The 20554-nt window shown below is 40.8% G+C and overlaps 1 protein-coding gene across 1 annotated transcript in view; it reads left to right on the forward strand.

Annotated features, from left to right (window-relative positions):
* Positions 1–580: 580 nt before the first annotated feature.
* The window catches only part of NR3C1 (nuclear receptor subfamily 3 group C member 1), a 133173-nt gene continuing 113199 nt past the window's right edge, over positions 581–20554 (forward strand). Inside the window, exon 1 of the mRNA XM_058677912.1 lies at positions 581–601. The gene's annotated coding sequence lies outside the window, so the exon portion shown is untranslated. The remainder of the gene's footprint in view (positions 602–20554) is intronic.

Raw genomic sequence — 20554 nt, forward strand, 5'->3', positions numbered from 1 at the left:
GCTGATTATCCCCAGCATACTCTCCTGGCTTCAAGAAAGTCTATGTAGCTATTTACCGTGATGGGATGACAAGTCAATGGATAGAAGCTCAGTCTTTGGAGCAGAAGCTGGGGAGATCCTCTGTAGCCTGCCTTTGTCTTCTTCCCAGCCTGTCTGCGAGTGGAGGGCAGGTGCCTGTCCCATTCATTAACAACCAGAGCTCAGCCTCCAGCCCAGGAAGCACCAGCCCTTTTCCTGGCAGTCCCATTTACTTTTAAAAGAAATGAGGCTATTTTCTTCCCTGCTCCACCATTCCAGGAATCTAGCTACAGTTTTTTTTTAAAGCAATAACTATCTAATAATGAGTAATTTCAATGGCCTAAATTTAGTAGCAGGAAGGTGTGCTTGTTTTTGTTTTGTTTTGTGTCATTGCAGGGACATTTTCAAAAATGGGAACTTTGGAAGAGCTGACAGAAGTGAATGTCACATAACTTTGGTTTGTTATTCTGTGTTTTCCTTTTAGACAAGAAGGATACACCATCAAGGACTAGGCCCCAGAGGACACACAGCGGAGACTTTATCAACAAAATGGGCATCATGGTGCTTATCATATAGTATTGTGGTGAGTAATACGCAAAATAGTATAAAAGTACTTAGTCCGGTGCTCTGACACTCACGGTTCATCTCTGCTCTTGTCCCCATCAGCCATTACTCTGGTTCCCTCTGAGTGTCCTCTGCTCCACAGTCTCATGGTCACTTCTCTCCCTCTAAGCCTTTTTGCCCTTTCCTAAACACCAGCCCAGGGATATCCCATTTTTAGTCGGACCCATGCCTTGGCTTTCTCATCTCTAAACTGAAAATGAACATTAAATGCATCTGGTTGAGTGAACGAAACCAAAACTGAAAAGACCGCATATTCCACAATTCCTACTAATGATGTTCTGAAAACAGCAACCACTGCGGGGGAACATTAAAAGCATTGGTGATTGGCAGGAGCCTGGAGTGGGAGAAGGTTGGCAGGAGAGCATAAGGTCTTTCAGGCAGTAAAAATACCCTGCTCAGCTGTGCAATGGGGAACATGGATCATCAGAGTTTCTGCAAACATGGAATGTAAAGCATCAAGAGGTAACCTTCATGGAGACTCCAGGTGACGGTGTCATATCAGTGCAGGTTTATCAGTTGTAGCATATGTTCCATGCTACAGGGAGTATCAATAAGGGAGTGAGCATGCAAATGGGGGAGCGGGGAGCAGACAGGAAATCTCTGGTGTGTGTGCCCACCAAAGCTTTGATGTCACTTCCTTCGAAAGGTAAAGACTTCCTTTTTTCCCCTTGTCTGTAGGCTGGGTTTGCTGACTCACTTCTGATAAGCAGAATGTGGCACGCATGACACTGTGTGACTTCCTCCCCTATTCCACACCGCACTCACTCCCACCCCCGATCTGCCTTGGATTGGTTAGTCAGCCACCATGTTTGAATACCTGACAATGATGGAGCATATGGCAAAGATCTGAGTCATTTGACAGATAATAAGTTTATTTAGTGAATTAGTTTATTTAATGCTAGTAGATGATGAGCCACATAAATAATGTTACATTGATAGCTATTGTGATGTTATTTTGAATTATTTTATATGTAAAGGAAAGTATAGCACATGAAGTAACAAATATTCAAGGCCAAACAGCTTTATCAAATCACAAGATTAAGCCCTATTTCTTCACATTTTTAAAAAGCCAGATACTACAGATGGAATTGGAGCCCCCTGTGTGCCATTCCCACCCCATTACCATACTGTTTTTTACAACCATAGAGCCAATCCCAAGTTTTACATTAAGTATGGCTTTATTTTTTTATGTTGTGCCATAAAATTTTATTTACGGCCCATCATCTGACACATAATCCTTTCCAAGTTCTCTTTTTTGGTCACTGTACTTCTGAGATTCCTTTCTGTGTTGAACCATTTAATGTTACTCATTCACTTCCATCCATAGGTTGTGTTTGCTGTGTATGAGTATTCCTTTCTTCCTTCACACCACTGTTGATGAACGTTGATACGTTCCAATGTCAGTGCTAGGAGAAACTTTAGAGGTCACCTCCTGCAGATGAGAAAATGAAACTGATTTGAAAGGAAGTGTTTTAGTCAAAAGCATACAGACAATAGTAGAGCCAAGACTTAAAAAGCGATGGCAGTGGCCAGTTGTTGTCTGCCCGAAAAACTTTCCCATTTGCTGTCTTCAGACTCCATTGAGGAACAACTCCCTCATTCCACAAGACCCTGTTGAGAATGTGAGTTATTTCCCAACCAGCCAGCCAGAGAACCCACTTGGTACAACATTCCATAGGACATAATGATTAGCTCGGGGAAGATCATGTGTCTCAAGCAGAGCTCTCAGGGTTTTGCTGAGCTGAAAAAACATAAGACTTGGATTTCCAGAAAATACCTTTTTTACCAAGCGGGGAGAGTCTTCCTCCAGCAGGGGCAATGAAGGCAACATGCAAAGAAAAGCTCCAACAAGGGAAAGGTGAGAGAGGAGAGAGACAGATACAGCAAGACTTAATAATAGTGTAGGAGCCTCTGAATGCAGATTCCTGAAGCTTCTTGCTTATGAAATCATCCTGTTGCCTGTTTTCCACTTACTCTGTTGAATTTGCAGGAATCCTGTCTCTAAATTTGTTATCACAGATAATAAATAAATAGTAGTGAGCATGTCACTGAGAATAATGATCTCAACACAGTTTGGGCTTAGAGAACACAAGGTTAACCGTGTTCAAAGTAGCACTTTGCTTCTCTTAGGTACTTTATTGTGATGTATCATCCATGCATTCAATAAATATTTATTACACTCCTACTATGTGCCAGAAAGAGTGTATAGGAAAAGAATAATGCAAAGGATATGGGGGAGATGGAATACTTATTTAGATATATTATATGAAGTGGAATAATGTTAATTCTAAATAGACTTCCACTGATAAAAATATTTTAAGTGCATATTTTAAGCTCTAGGGAAGGGACTAAAAAGCCAGTAGAAGAATTAAATATAACATTTAAAAATATTTGACTAGCCCAACAGGAAATAAGAAAGGACAAATAGATGAATGAAAGGAGATAGACAAATGGAAAATAAATGGCAAGATAGTAGACTTAACCCCAATCTTATCAGTGCTTACATTAAAAAATAGTCTGTCTCCCATAAAAACACAGAAATTACCAGACTGCATACAAAAATAAAACCTAATAAAACCTAACTATTTATTGTCTACAAGGCATACACTTTAAATTTAAAAAGCCTTTTGAAATCTAAACGACAAAATTTAAAATAAAATAGAAGGAAAAGAATCAAAAGGACAGGAAAAAATATGCTGCACAAACCATAAGCAGAAGTGAACTAGTGGGGCTGTGCAAGTAGCAAAGATGGCTTAACAAGGAGTAGAAATAGAGACAGGAGTTTCATAATGATGGAAGAATTATTTCAGCAGGAAGACAGAATAGTGATAAGAGCGTGTTAACCTAGAAACCAAAGTTCAAAATGTATAAAGCAAAAACTATGGAACTAAACAAGAGTTAGACAAATTGACCATTACAGTGGGAGATCATAATCTCTCTCTGTCAGCAATGGATAGATCAAGTAATTGTGTATGACACACAAACTAAAGATTTATAGAACAGATAAGACCCACAAAAACATCCAACATTCAAGTGCATATGGACCAAGAGACTTCATATCCTAAGCTACCAAATAAGTTTTAATAAACTTTAAAAGGTTGAAATCACTCAAAATGTATTATCTGGTCATAGAAAAAAAATCAAATTAGAACTCACTAGCCATAAGATATCTAGAAAATCTCTAATGATATTAGAACTCAACAACATATATTAAACAACACATATATTAAAGAATAAAAAGGGAAATTAGAAATTCTGGCAAAGTAATAAAGATGTGACAGCACATCAAAATGTGTGGTATGCAACTAAAAACACGTAGAAGGAAATTTATGGGTTCAAATGCTTATATTAGAAAAAAGGGATTCATTCACAATGGCTCGATTGGCTAATCCTCTACATGCCATCACCAGCGTTCCATATGAGCACCAGTTTGTGTGACTGGGTAAGTAGCAGAGTGTGACCCAGTACTGAAGCCCCAACAACCACATGGGAGACCCAGAAGAAGCTCCTGACTCTTGGCTGTGGGTTGGCCCAGCCCCAACCATTGAGGCCTTTTGAGAAGTGAACCAGTGGTTGGAAGATCTGTCTTCCTGTCCCTGTGGGATTTTGACACTAAATTAAATAAATCTTTTTTTAAAAAAGAATTATTAATAACATAGTAAACAAAACTGAGAAAATAGTGGAGACAAATTTAATTAAATGAAAGAAAAAAATGATAAAAAATTTTAGCAAAACAAAAAACTTATGCATTGAAAACATTAATAAAATTGATAAGCTCCTAGCAAGAATGAATAAGGATGGAAGAATGAGAACGCAAATTGCCAATAGCAAGAATAAAAGAGAGATACAATGTTGAATATTGAATATTGAATATCCTACACACATTCAAATGATAAGGAAATGTAAACAAATACATATCACTAAAACTTGATATTCTATGTAATTTGGACAGATCCCTTGACAAACCCATCTTACTGAAATTGACACAGGAAGAAATAGAAAACCATAAAGTAGCCAATTAAGAATTGTACTAGAATCAAATAGGGTCAGAATAAACCCTATCATAATTTCGCTGAAGAAATGACATCCATGGTCAAAACCTTTCTGCAAGGAAAACCTCAAAGCCAGATTGCTTCATGGGTGAAGCCTACAAAATATTGAAGAATCAATATTAACAGGCCAATTATCTACCTTCAAGCACTGGCATCTCATATGGGTTCCAGTTCACATCTCAGCTGCCCCACTTCCCATCCAGCTCCCTGCCTGTGGCCTGAGGAAATGGCAGAGGATGGTCCAAAGCTTTGGGACCCACATGGAAGTCCCAGAAGAAGCCTGTGGCCCCTGGTTCACCTCTGGCTGTTGTTACCATCTGGGGAGTGAACCAGCAGATGGAAGATCTTTCTATCTCTCCTTCTCTCTGTAAATCTTCCTTTCAAATATAAATAAATAAATCTTTAAAAAAGAACATGCACCAATTTATAGATCCAGAAGTAATGAATGGTAGTACCTGCTTACCAACAGCCTCACCATTAGATAACTTTTCAATCAAATTCATATCTTTCTCCTAATATGATAAGAGCAAAATAGTGTCCCCATGCAATCTCTGTTATAAAGAACACGGTGGAGGGGCAGGTGTTTGGCATAGCAATAAGACATTCCTTGGGACACCCGCATCCCATACCAGATTCTGAATTTGAATCTGGCTCTGCTCCCAGTTCCAGCTTCCTGCTAATGTGCACTGTGGGAGGCAACATGTGACAGTTCAAGTTTTGAGTCCTTATCACCATGTGAAAACTTGGATTAAGTTCTGGGCTTCTGGCTTCAGCCTGACCTGCCCCCAACTGCTACAGGCACTCGAGGAGTGCACCAGCAGATAGAAGGTATATATTATATATCTGTGTCACCCCTCATTTGTTCCTTCTCTATGAAGTTATTGTTTTTTATTTATCCATTTCAAGGCATTCCTTAAACATCTGAAGAATAAATGCTTTCTAATATGAATTGCACTTATTTTTCCCAAATGACAGAAGACTTTGAAGAGGTTTTTTTTAAGTTCACTGTTACATATTGTGAAGCAGATCACATTCGAAAATGTTAAAGATTTTAATGAAATAATTGAAACCTCAAGAATGTTAAAAGACAGCTGTTTCTTGACTTAAATTGAGTCTAATTTATGCACTTTTGAATATTTGGAAAAATACTTAACTCCACATCAGATTCAGGGAAGGAATTTCACTCGTCCCCCTGAGGTCATTTCCTTTTCGCCACCTTGTTGGCTGAGGTGTGTAGCAGAAAGCCTCCGCCATCTGGGGCACTAACCAGGAACTTGTATCTCTAACTCTGAATGGGACCCAGAAATTTTTTTTATTTTAAGGTGATGCTTTTGTTTCTGTTGTTGCTCCATTTCCTACAAGTAGGAAAAACAAGCTGTTATTAGTCACAATTATTCAGAGACATTTATCATTGCCTTTTTCTTTATGTCACTAAGAGACAAGATAGGGGACTTCAATCACTCACTGATTCATCCAATATAATACATTTATGTTACATAGTGTGCCTAGGGCTGGAGCAGAAATGTTGGAGAAAGGCTCAAAAAAAATGGAAAACAGTCCTTGAACACCTAAATACAGAAGTTATTAGTGGAAGTGCCCGGAAAAAGCCTGGTGTATTGTGAGGCTTTATAAAAGAAGCCATTGACCTAACCTGGAAGGTCAGGGATGAATTCCTGAGGAAGTTTCAGAGGTCAGCATTGTAGTGCAGCGGGTTAAGTCACGAGTCGCACCACAGGAATCTCATATGGCAACAGTTTGAGACATAGGTGCTCCACTTGTGATCCAGCTCCCTGCAAATGCTCATGAGAAAGCAACACAAGATGACACAAGTGTTTGGGCACCTGACATCCACAAGGGAGACCAAAATGGACTTCTTGGCTCCCAGCTTCGGTCTTACCTAGCCCTGGCGATTGTAGCCATTTATAGAGCAAACCGAAAGTTAAAGATTTCTTTTTCTCTGTTACTCTGCTTTTCAAATAAATAAATAATTCTTTTAAAATGTTGTTTCAGAGAGAGACAGAGAAAGGTCCTATCCATGTGTTCACACCCCAAACGCCAGCAACAACTGGATATAGGCTGAGGCTAAAGGTGGGAATTGGAAACTCACTCTAGATCCCCATCATACATGGCAGAGAAACCCAAGTTACTTGAGGCATCAGCTTGGTGTCTCATTGTGATGAAGCTGGAATCAGAAACCATAAATGAATATTAAATAGTGATGTGGGACATGAGAACCTTAACCAGCATCTTAACTACTATACCAACACCCATCCTAGGAATTTTGAATTCAAATCTGAAAAGCAAGTAGGAACTAGCAAGGCTCACAGCAAAAAGAAACTTCCAGACAGAGGGTACAAACCAAAGCAACACTGTGAGGCTAGCAGGAACACACAGGGTATGGGAACTGTGAGATGTGTGAGGGATTAGAAGAGAACAACAGCTCAAAGTTAGACAGAAGTTGCTGATGCCTTTGGGTTCTCTGGTTCTTGGGATGTCCAGCTGTGGATAAAAGGCAGGTGTTAAAATTGAACAAAGGGAGAACAAAGCCTCAGTCAGTGCTACAGGAAACTATGAATAGGAAGACCCTTCATGGTTGTTGCTAGCTGGGACCAAGGGGCAGGGTTCAAGCCTTCATGTCCCCATGTTTAATGTTCACTTGGCAGGAGCAGAGCTCAGAATAAGAGCTGAGAGCTGTCACGCAGCAGTGCTCTTAACAATGGGTGAAGTAAGACCTTCTGTCCTGGCACAGGACCTGGGCAGCCAGGTACAGTGCCCACAGAATGAGTCAAATCATTCTGGGCCCTGTAGGTCAAAAGGAATTTGAATTTCATTCCAAGTGCAGAAGAAAACCAAAAAGAATTTTATGCAAGGGAAAGAAATGATCTAGTTGACTTTTCTTTACTCTAGACCAACATGGAAAGGGAAAGCATTTAAGAAGAAGTTGCAGTGATGGTGTGGACTTAAGTGGTAGCAGAGGGGGAGCTGTGGGAGGTGGAAAATTAATATCGTTTGTACAGAGTGTGAATATAATCTGCTGATGGAATGAAGATAAGTTGGCGACAAAAAAGAGATGAGTGATAGATACCTCAATTTCGATTTCAGCAGTTCATAAATGATGGTGCCATTTAGTGAGATAAGAAAGGTGTAAAAAGTGGTGTTGTAGACCAGCTCATCACACATCCCAGGATGTCCATCTGGTAATAAGTTTGCCAGCTGTTTTCCATCTTCAGCTGTTCCTCAACTCACAAGGGCACATTATCTTTTCTTTGGGTCATGATTTTCATTTGAGACCAGGATTCTCATCCTTCAGTATTCAAACCTAACATTACTGGCTTCAGTGAAACTTTCCTTGATAAAATGTTTGAAAGAGTAATATGTACACAGGGGAGGGAGAGTGAGTCTGATATTTTATACTTGTGGAAGCTAGAGACAGGAAAGATTAACTCACTTGCATCAACTTTATAGTCCAGGATACCAGTGGAGCTTGTGACCCAATATCGAGTTTCCAGAATATCTACTCAGTGACCCAAGCTGTCTGTAAATCAGAGAACAGAAGGCCGAAACAGTGGACAGAGTGAATGTCACAGCGGTCTAGTGTTTGTAACAGACGGCCAGGCAATAGATAATGGGCCACAGAGGGACTGGGGAGATGAAGTGGATGTTATCTAAGAGGTTTCTAGGAAGCAGAACTTCCAGGACTTTGTGTTGGTTACGTATGGATAGTGGGAAGTGATAAGGATAACTCCTTGGGAGACGATGTCACAAAGCTTTGAGAATTAGAAATCAGAAAACTACCACTTCTCAGCCTTTGGACTAAGACCAAGTGTAGAAATCAGAAAACTGAATTACACTTCCAGCTGTGCCATCAGCCAGTAGTATGAACTTAGACATGTCACTACCCACCTCTGAGATGCTCTCCTTTCTTTCTACAACTATGCAAACATCCCTTTGATGTTGCATACGCTTCAGATCCTTCCCAAACCCCCCATCCTGAGTGAGACTTGGTGTGACTCCCATTGCTCACAGAAATCCCCCTTCTACTTCTTTTTTATTCCATGGCGTCTTTTATTGGGAAAATAATTAGTACACACTTGAAAGTACAATCTAAATTTTCAGCTAAACAAACCTTGACTTTCTATATATACCCTGCTAATTACCAGCCCAAACAACACACTAACCATGTCTTCTTTCTGGAAACTGTCCCCCAGACCCCTCTTCAAATGAAAATTATGCAATGAGAGCACATGCTCTCTGATTTCCAGCACTGTGACTTTTCCTTTCTTTCGACTTCATGTAGATGTAATATGCAATATGTACTCTTATTTTTCAATTTTTTGCATTTGTAAACATCTAAGAGTGCTTAAAATGTTCACAGAAAGTGGCATTAAAAGATAAGTTTATTTTTGTGCCAAAAAAGTTAGCATTCATGCATGCAAGATAACAAAATTTTCTGTTTCAACCATTATTATACAATTACATAATACAGTGACATTACATAATCACATTCATGGTGTTGTGTAACCATCACCACTGTCTATCTCTTTATAACACACTTCATTTTTCTAGCCTACTAGCCAGCTTTGAATTAGTTGCATGAGGATTTAGCTGCCAATGTTTGGGATCATGTCATATCCCAGTAATTATTACATAGTAAATATTCATATTTGTTTGGTTGATTGGATGGATGTCTAAAGTCTCATTAAATATATTTTTCTCCCTAGGAGTTATACTAAAGTCATGAAACTGCTGAATTTCCTCTTCTATTTTTTTAGATATTTACTATATGTATCAGCAGGGTATCTGTGTTGACTATAGAATTTTTAAAATGACCTACACAAAATTCCTGTCTATGAAGGCACATCCAAGATCGGGATTCATATCAATCAATAATACAACAAAACATGAATTCTCGGTAGAAGGATGTTTCAGCAGGGAGTTATGGGTTCAGAAATGGATCCTGCATTACACTGCCTGGAGAAATCAAGGAGGGCTTCACAGAAAAACACAGCAGCGCTAGTATGTTGAATGTGGAGTAGGAATGGGGAGGTCTGGAGGAACTGCAACAATTTTTCAGGTGCAGGGTCTGGGTCCCTGCTCCCCCTGAACCCCCTGCTTTCTGCCTTAGGCCCTGAGATAGTGCTTGGCTAAGAACTAAGAGGGTTACACAGATTTTTGAAACATGATGAGTGTCGCTTGCTCTCTTTGTAACACTCGTTTTCCTCTTCACTGACATTGTTTCTTACTTGTGAGTAATTCCCTTTAGCTAATTTCTCCTATTTATATGTGCTCTACTTTGATTAGTGGCTTCTTTATTTGTGATGTCTCTCTAAGGGTCCTTCTTCAAGACCTGGGCGTTTACTGTAGTAACCCATACAAATATATAAAACAGCATTACTCATTTTTGGTCTTTTGTTTCCAAAGTAGCTGTTGAATGGATCTGTACTTCCACACCACTGCTGTTGTGCATATTCCTGTCCCCCCACATTCCTCTCCCCAATCCCCATCTCCACCAGACTGTATCCCACCATCATTAAACTACTTGTACATAGCTTAAGAACTCAAGTCATCTAGAAACAAAATGGTATACTAGACTTTAAATAGCTTTGGAACCAAGAATCTGATTTGGAGTCTTGGATGTTTGGATGGATGGATGGATGGATGGATGGATGGATGGATGTAGAGGTAAGCAGACAGATGAATAGCCTAGACAATCAAGCTTCTGAAGTCTTCCAAGGCTATGCTTGATAATGACCCTTAGTAGGAAACTGGAAAAGAGTGGCAGTAATACTAATGACAGTGTAACCTGTCAAATGCTACAGCAGGTAAAGAACAAACTGTGGAGAGGAAGGCAGTGGGATTCCAATGAGTTACATATGGCTCAGACTTCTTGATTTCATTCTTATACTCATTAAACAGCAATGGGACAGTCTTCTTGGGAATCACCGTTTTCTCAACCTATGCTGTGCACAGTAGTGAACACAAAGTTTCCAATGGCACCCTCCTTCTTCAAGAGTAATTTGTGGCCAAAAGGAGGGAATTCCCTTCTACTTGATGAGTGTAAGTTAATTGTAAAAGGCATGGATGAGAAAACTCTGAGCTCCAAATGACGGGAATCATTGAAAAGCATTTTTCAATAAGATGTTTTAACTTTTCTCTTCATGCTAATGTTAAGTCATAAGCTGTTACCCTCATTGTTTCTCTGATGTCTGCTGATAACTCCCTTCCATTGTTGGAGAAGGCCAGTCGAGGCTGCACCCTATCTTAGGCAGTTCAGAGAGGACTGTGTAAGCTCAGCTCAGTGGAGATGGTGGGAGGCAGGCATGGGGGAAGGCTCGTGTGCCTTTCTCTTTTGCACCCAAAATGACTGACATCAGGAAAGAGAAAGATGACAAAGAATATCCAAAGTTTGCCTTTCTTCTTTTTGCTCTAACTGGGGTAAATTATACCTGAGAATGGAACAGACCATGTGTTACACTACCAGGCAATTCAAAACTCCACTTTCTTTCATATGAAAGAGGGATTTTGTGTGGCAAATACCAGGAAGCTTTTCAGAATATGCAAGTCCTTTGTCCTGTTTGAGAAGTTTGTCTCTGAATACAGAAATGAATAACTGGGGTGGTCATTTAACCTAGGGGCTAACACACTAGTCAAAGTGCCTGAGTCCCAGATCAAGTACCTGGGTTCTATATCAGGCTCCAGTCCCTGACTCCATCTTCCTGCTAATGCAGGCTGGTGGAGGGGTGGGGCAGCAGTGATGACTCAAAACCTGAACTGGGTCCCTGACTCCAGCTTCAGGCAAGACCAATGCCAGCCAGCCATTGTGAGCATTTAGGACATAAATCAATCAATTGATTGACCAGTCAATCTCTCTCACTAAATATGGAAGGAGGAGCCTGAATTTAGGACACAGGTGGGCTGGCCTTGCTGGGCCTTAGGTGTACCACCCCATCTCTGAACATGGAGCCCTGGGTCCCATGTACCTGAAGCCCCAGGAAACAGTGATTCTTTGATGTCCCAATGTGTGTTTCCTGATATTTAAGAGCAAAAATGAATGAATTATTGGTTATCCACATATGTCCCCAAAACAAATAGAAGAGAATAACAAGAGGCACAGATTATGTGCCTCATAAGTGGAATTATCTCTAAACACAGTGCTTCTCAACGCCTCCCAAAGATGTTGGTGAGTTAAATGTTTTTATTAACCTCATGTCATATTTCTTTTTGTTTACAGGAAATTGTTTTAATTTTCCATGCCCATCTGTTTGATGTTGACTTCACTGACTGTATTAAAGCTTAGCGCTGCATCACTCTGTTTTGCTCTAGGTTATTTTTATAGAAAGATTCCAATTGGTATTTTATTACTCGTGATATAATTATTTGCTTTCAAAATGCCATGAATTTATTTATTTATTTAGGATGCTCAACAATCCTTTCCTATCTGAAAGTGGATGAGATCATTTTTAAGAACATCTTTTTAGATCAAAAACCAGGTTTATAATTTTTAAAGTCTGAAAAATTTTATACCTAAGAAATATACAGTTTTATGGTCTTTATCACACATATTTCAGAATTGTCTGTTTTTCTCCTGGCATACATACAAAAGCAAGTATAAATTGAATGCTATTTTAATAACTCCTGTGGTACCATATTATATATTGGAAGCAATTCATTGTTTCCTACACCATACTTATTTCCCACAGCATACTACTTCTATTAGATAGTCTACCCTGTAGGGAAAGAAATGGGTCTAAAATAGAAGTATAAAGAAAGCCCTTTTTTCAGACATCCTGTAATTAGCTCAAGATTTCATCTCTTTACAGCAAGATCTTACTACACAGAACATGAAATTTTTCTTTTCTCAACATGCTTTTGCCAGGTGCTTCTACCAAAAAAATAAAACTAGAGACACAAAGTTTTTTGCATGCATGGCCTTAATAACTGCTTCAAAAATGCTACTACTTTCTAACTAAGCTAAGTAGTTCTCCCTCAGTTCCATTGTGGAGAGCATCTACAGTGGATCTTCACATCCTCACAGTCCCTCACCAATTCACCCACTTGTAATTGACCATGGGGCTTCAGGAGAAGCCAACCTTAGCTCATTTCTCATTCATTCTATATTTCTTGTGCAACAAACTCAAAAGAAACACTTTAAATAACATTTTGATCCAAGAAAGCTTGATTATTGCCCAATTAATTTCTGCAACTCTTGCCATAACTCCAAATCAACTTCACTTTTCTAAGGGACAGTCTTTTGACTGGGTTTTGGAAATATTCTGATAGATTGTTACCAATACTAACAAACTAAGAATTGTCTCTGTTTTACTTGAGATGTTGATATTTAAACTTGGCAAGATACTATTTTATGCTTTTTTAGTAGTTTTCTTTCTCAAAGTCATACCTGTCTCACCATCCACACAGAATTTTGCCATGTCAGTCCTGGAGATGGCCTTTGAGGATCTGATCTATTTTGACACTTGGAAAACACTGACCTAATTATACCTTGCCTAGTAAAGAGTTCCTCTTTTAAAAGATGTATTTATTTCAAAGACAGAGTGACACAGAGAGAAAGGGAGAAACAGAGAGCCAAAGAGATCTTCCATCCCCTAGTTTATTCCCCTAAATGACCATAATATCCAGGGTTGGTCCAGGCCAAATCTAGAAGCTAGGAACTAACTCTAATTGGGTTTCCAGTATGGCTTACAGTGGCCCAAGTACTTGAGTCATCATCTGTTGTTTGCCCAGGCCCATCAATAGAAAGTTGGTGTAAAAGCAAAAAAAAAAAAAAACAGATCTGGTGCAATAGCCTAGTGGCTAGCACTAATTCCAAGCAAAGGTAATCCTTTTTTTTTACTCCCTCCCTGTAGTAGGCTAGGTTCCTTCCATGGGCCAGCTCACGTCCTAGTTCATTGGGAGCAGGAATGTCTTCCCAGGAGTCTTCATGCAAGCATAAAGGATCTCCTGCCCCAAGGACTGGCCCATTTTCTGGGAATAGCACAGGTATTTCACAGGTACCTGTTGATTAAGCAAGAGAAGACTTTGGTTTACAAGTTACAGAAATTTTTTCACAAAATGAAAGCTGTGAGCCAGCAGTGCAGCAGGAAAACGGCCCTCCTGTTTCTGTCCATTTGTCTCCTATGCTTTTAGGGCCTGCATCAGCTGGGTTGCCAAGGTTACCTTTCGTCATCTTTGGAATATTGTTAGATGTTGACCCATATTGTTCCCAGGTTATATATAGACCTTGATGTGTGTTTGCCTCCCTTACTGTTTCCACTCTGATCACTCTCTTTTTGGGTCTGTTTCCCTCATTCTGCTGCATTCAAGTTTGTGAAAGATTCTCAAGCATGGCTGCATTCCCAAGAATGAGATAGCATGCTGCATTATGTTGACTCAGCAGGATTGCAAGGAATTTAGAGATCCAAACCATGAATGCATTGTTAAGATTTTATGGGGAATTATGTGAGATTTTTACTGATTTGTTCTCAATCTGCAGATGCTGTATGGAGCTCCCTTCATAGCTCTGCTCGGTTTTCTTACTTTCTTCAGCTTTTATCTTCATCAGCATCACTGTTGCTAACTCAGCGGTTTAGTTCATGTTTTCCTATGTTAGGCAGTCTGCTAAATGTCATCACAATAATCCTGAGAGCTCACCACATCCTCATGAAAGAGATGTTGTTATTAGTCCCATTTCACAGGTGGGGAGGTTGAGGCTCGAGAGACTAAATAACTTACACCAAGGACAGTAAACATCAGAGCTAAGGTTACTGGTGTACTAACAGATACAAGTGAAAGGGATCCTCAAGTAACCCAGTTCAATCCAGTTTTATTTTGTGTTATTTTTAAAAGGCAGAGTGAAAAAGAAATAGGGAGAGACAGAGAGGAAGAGATCTCCCATTCACTTCACTCCCCCAAAATGCCTGTAACAGCCAGGGCTGGGCAGTGCCGGTCAGGAATTCCATGCAGTCTCCCACCGATGTCCAGGACCCGAGTCCTTGGATCATCATCCGTTGTCTGCCAGATGCACCAGCAGAGGCAGGGTCCGAAGCAGAGGCAGAACTTCAGCCCAGACATTCGGATACAAAGGTAGACATCTCTGGAAACGGCTTAACCTGCTACACCGCAAAACCCACTCCTCCTTCCAGCTTATCCTTGGATTAGGATAATGATACCTTGTATTCTGAACGTTTCAGGAGAAATGGAGGGTAAAGACAAATACTTAATAATTTAGTGTGGCAGAATCTGGCTTACATAAAACATTACTCAGAAAATACCCTTGGTTTCCTTATAACCCACAGGTGTATGAGAACTGGGGAGAAAGTTATTGGGAGAAAATCATTTATTGAAAGAAAATGTTTCTAAAGTCACTCTTAAGTATGTGTGGCATGGAGCTAAGGTAAAGAAAATACATACTAGTCTTATTCTTTTGGGCAGTTTGAAACATTGGACATTGGTAAATGATACATTTTCTGTTTTTAAAATGAATTTCAAATTTCTTTAATTGTTGAAGTTGAGCATATTATGTATGTTGATCATTTTTAGTTCCTTCTATATGAATTACCTAGTCATAAATTTTGCTCATTTTCTATTAAAACATTTATGTGTATATGTAATTTACAGCAGATTTTTCCATGTTGTGGAAATTAGGCCCTTAATTTTCATTAAGTTCTAAATATTTTCCCAAATTTGCCATTTATTTTCTTTTTGTTTATGGCATTTCCTGTCCAAAGATATTTTTCATTTTTGGGTTTCAAAAGGTAGCTTTGGTGCCTCCCTCTAACAGCAAAAGGATTTTAAATGTCAAAAAGAATATCAAAACCTAGTTTCACAAATGTTTCATGCCAATAGGTATAATTTGTGAGGCAATTTGCAGAAGGCTTTGCATTAGGCTGTGGGCATCATTAAAGAATAGCCAGCCATGTGCTTGTTTGGCAACTTGCCATGCAAGGCCTGCAAGCCACCATATCAGCATTCCCATCAGTTGGCAATGCCTGCCTGATCTTAATAGGTGCTAATACCAGCCCATAAAACTGCAGTACTTTACGGAGCTGTTGAAGTGTCAAATGATTTGCTACTGAGAGAAACAGCAAAAAAAGAAAAAGAAAAAGCTGGAAAGGAAAGGAAGGGACAAGAGAAAAGAAAGAAAAAAGGAAAATAAAAGAGATTTGAGTAGGTAAGACATTTGAGTAGGTAAGAAAGACATTGGGGCCCCGTGTGGTAGTGTAGTGAGTAAAGAATGTGCCTTGCATGAGCCAGAATCCCATATGATGGTTCTAATCCCAGCTTCCCCACTTCCCATCCAGCTCCCTGCTTGTGGCCTGGGAAAGCAGTCAAGGACAGCCCAAAGTCTTGGGACCCTGTACCTTCTGGCTCCTGGCTTCAAATTAGCTCAGCTCTGCACATTGTGACCACTTAGGGAGAGAATCAACAGACAGAGGACCTTTCTCTCTGTCTCTCCTTCCCTCTATAAATCTTTCCAATAAAAAAATGTAAATAAATCTTAAGACATTGAAAGAAAAAGGGAAAGTAAGGGGAAAGGAGAAAAAAAATGACCAGCCAAAGGAAAGAAGAACACAAATTAAGACAGAAGGAAGAAAAGGAGGAAGGGAAAGAGAAGAGAATCAGAATTAACTTCAGGCTACATGCATTTCAGCCAAACCAAGAATTGTAGTTCTGGAGATTAAAGTAAGTACAGAATGCCTTACATCTAGCATTCTTACTTTACAGTTAGGAGGTCTTGATGCAGGAAGAGTGAATGAGTGACTTGCCTCCAGCTCACACAGTGGGGTTTGTAGCAAGGAAATCAAATGCTAGCCCCGTTCTCCTAACTCCCTGACACTCCCCTGTCCCATGTGGCAGCTCTTCTGTTTCTCTGGAAGCCTGCTTTTGATATTCTGTGGTATCCAGCATCAATAACATTTCATCCAAAAACAGCTTTAGCTAGGCCAGAAAATCTTACCTGGTTGGATTTATTTTATTACTATTATAGCATATTGCAGTAACACAATTTGACCCAGAATGTGTAAAGTTAAAACAACAAATGAACTAGTAATTCTTTCCTAAAAAAGAAAAAGGAAAGTTGCTAAGTTATAATAGAAAAAAAAAGTATATTTCATAGGGTGGATCTATTATGGGCAGTTTGAGGAACCTCCACGCTGTTCTCCATAATGGCTGTGCTCATTTGCATTGCCACTGACAGCCCGGAAGAGTTCCCTTTTCCCACATCCTTGCCAGCATGTGCTATCATTTGTCTTTTGTAATTTTTTTTTTTTTTTGCAGTAACCATTCTAACTGAAATAGGGGCACATTTTATTGTGGTTTTGACGTACATTTTCCTGGTGGCTAGTGGTACTGGGAAATTGTTTCTTATTGTTGTTTCTTGTATTTCCAGGTCATTTATATTTCTTCTTTTGAGAAACATTCAGATCCTTTCCCCATGACCCCTGTAGCCATCCCACTTCTAGACAGATCTCTGAAAGACATAAAAATCAGCATATCAAAAAGGGGCCATCATGCGTAGCACTTTCACAATAGCCAAGATAAGGAATCAACCCAGGTGTGTCAGCGGATGAATGGATAAAGCAAAGCTCCTGGAAGCAGGCTTCCCCTTCCACTACTATCCTGCAGACACACTGGAATATCACTCAGCCATGTGAAATAATTAAATCCTGATATTCACAGTAAAATGGATGGTATGTGAAATCAGCCAGACACAAGCACAAATACCACATGTTGTCTTTCATATCGTTTTTAAAAAATGTATTTAGACCTAGAACAAGCATCACTAAAGGCTGGGAAGAGTGGAGGGACAGTGGCAAAGGGAGATGGAATACAGGACACTAACACACAAGGGTCTTAAGTTCCTGTGTTCCACAGCGCAGTGCAGTAACTATGATTCACATTACAGGTACGTGCTGCCTGAAAAGCTGGCAGAGAGGAGCTGATAGACTCTAAACACAAAGGAAATAGAAAGAAATTATTTGATCCATGTGTGCCGGATGCAGGTGTTTAAGTGTTGCCCTGGGCCCTGTAATTCCTTGGATGACGTAGAGAAGGGCTAGCCTCCAGTAGTGTTTAGTACAGTTTCCATGTTTGGCCACAAACAGCTGAGGACCTTAGCACAACTTTTTATTCCTGTTTGCAGCCAGGCAGGCAACACAGAGAGGAGCAGAAGATCCTTGTAACTGCAGTTGACCTTTTGTTTCTGTGGGTGCGATTTAAGGTAGCAGCAATACGACGCTTCTATGAACAGAAGTGGCCGGTGGGTTGTTGTACGTCAAAAGAGTGACCGGAAAACCGAGGTATTTCTCCTCAATGTCGTTAAACACAAAAAAGAATCCTCTTGATCACGGCTTGGATAGGATTGCCAAGACTCCTGGGGAGGAGGGGTCTGGTGGGGGACAGGAGAGAGCTTTCATTTCAGCTCCACAAATCTATATGATCCTATAAACAGAAAAAAAAAAAAAAGAAACCTTTGCCCTAATTGCTTTCATTTGCTATTCTGCTTTAGCAATGGGGACCTTGCTTCATTGTATTAATTTATTTTGGATGACACCCTGCTTTATTAGCTTAGCTGTTTAGAATTGGTGCCAATGAGGCCAGAGTATTTGGTTTCTTCCATCTATTCAACAATATTTTTAAGCTCTTTACACCCCAGGTACAGTTGTAGGGGTCAGGCACATAGCATAAGCAACACAGATAAAACTTCAGAGTCTAACCCAGAGGAGAAGAGGGAGAGTGTGGAGTCTCAAAGGAAAAGGGAGGGAATGGACAGTGAGCAGGCATGGTGAGCCATGACTCTTGAGAGGTGACAGGTTCTGTGAGAGGAATGAAACAAGGGAGGAGAGGAAGTGGGCAGGGCTGGGTTGGATGATGTGGGACTAGCACAGAATCCTTTCTCTCAGGAGACAAGCCTCCAGCAAAGATCTGAAGGAGACAAGGAGCACGGTGCGGGGGTAGTTGAGGAGCTGACCACTCCGAAGGACTAGCTCTGAACTCAGGCGTGAGGACATGAAGCCAAAACACAGTGAACAAGTAAAGCTAAGAGGCCAGGCAGCCCGTGCCAGGCCTTTGGCGTTGTTGTTATTATTATTTCATTCGAGAGAGACTGACAGAGAGAGCTTCCGTCTGCCTGTTCTTTCCCCCACATGCCTGCTACAGTGAGGCTGACACACTCAGTCCACCCCTTTCCTATCAGCGACAGGCACTCAATCCCTTTGGCCATCAAATACAGCCTCCCAGGTGCACATTAGCAGGACATGGAGTCAAGAACAGAACGGGGACTTGAACACAAGCATCTGTAACCACTGAACCAAATGCCCATCCCAGAACTTCAGCTTGACCTGAGTAAGATAGGAAACCTTTTCTTTTCCAGTTTTTACTTTCACCTGCTCCCATTGGTTGCTGTGTACAGAAGAACACACTCAAGGGCAAGAGCAGGAGCAGGAAGAGGTCTCTGGTCACATGGATGAGAGACAACCATGCTTTGAATCATTAACTAGTAGTGGTGAAGGAAGTATCTATTGGATTCTGGATATACTCTGATGCTGGAAATAGCTAAATTTGTGAATGAATATGATATGAGAGGAGCAAGGATGATTCCAGAACTTTGAGCCCAAACAATCGGAAAGATGATATTAGAAGTATTAGCAAGTGAAGTGGAGAAGGTTTTGGAAGGAACAAGGTTCTTTGTTGAGTGGCACCTAGCAATTCAGTTTTGCGTGGATAGCCTTTTGGGATATGTGAGTCTGGTGTTTGGGCAAGATGTGCAGATTCCTGATAGAAGTATTGGCCTTCTATGGGAAGATTCTAGATTGCTGGTTTCAGTCAGCCCCAAGAGATACAGGTTCACAGAAAAGAGATATGACACAAGGACTGATGTCTGAATGTGCTCCTGCGTGACTGTAGGAGAGATGGGGAGCCGACTCACGAGGCTTGTGTTGTGGTTCCGGAAATGCAGCTGCTGGCCCAGCAGACCAGCATCCCCTGGACAATGGCTAGGAATGTGGATTACTTGGCGTCACTTCACACCTGCCCAGTCAGAGCTTCTGCCATGGAACCCTGCCCTCTGTTGTTTCAGAAGCCCTGCCATGTGATATGTGGCACACTGAAGTTCAACACCACTAAGCAAGAAACCAAAGAAAAGGATGGAATTATGTAGTATACTCAAAGCCAAGGAAAGAAAACTGTTTCAAAAAGTAGGAAGGGAGCCAGTGCTGTGGCATAACAGGTTTAACCACCCAATCTGCAGTGCCTGCATCCTATAAGGATGCTGGTTTGAGACCTGACTGGTCTCCTAATCCAACTCCCTGCTAATACTCCTGGGAAAGCATTGAAAATGGGCCGCTTGCTCAGGCCCCTGTGTCCATCTGGGATACCTGGAGAAACACCAGGCTCCTGGCTTCAGCCTGCGCTCTCCTTGGCTATTGCTGCCATTTGGAAAGTAAATCAGTAGATGGAAGATCTCTCTCTTTCTCTCTCTCCTCTCTTATGCACACAAGTATTCTCTCTCTCTTGCTCTTCCCCTCTATCTAGATCTGCCTCTCAAATGGATAAAAATATGTACGAGGGCCCAGCACGGTAGCCTAGCGGCTAAATCCTCACCTTGCATGCACTGGGATCCTGTGTGGGTGCTGGTTCTAATCCCAGCAGCCCCACTTCCCATCCAGCTCCCTGCTTGGGGCCTGGGAAAGCAGTCAAGGATGGCCCAAACCCTTGGGACCCTGCACCCGTGTGGGAGACCCAGAAGAAGCTCCGGGCTCCTGGCTTCAGATCAGCTAAGCTTTGACCATTGCAATCACTTGGGAAGTGAATCACCAGACAGAACATCTTTCTCTCTGTCTGTCCTTCTCTTTGTATATCTGGCT

The sequence above is a fragment of the Ochotona princeps genome, chromosome 19 (genome assembly GCF_030435755.1).
Source record: "Ochotona princeps isolate mOchPri1 chromosome 19, mOchPri1.hap1, whole genome shotgun sequence".
NCBI lineage: Eukaryota > Metazoa > Chordata > Mammalia > Lagomorpha > Ochotonidae > Ochotona > Ochotona princeps.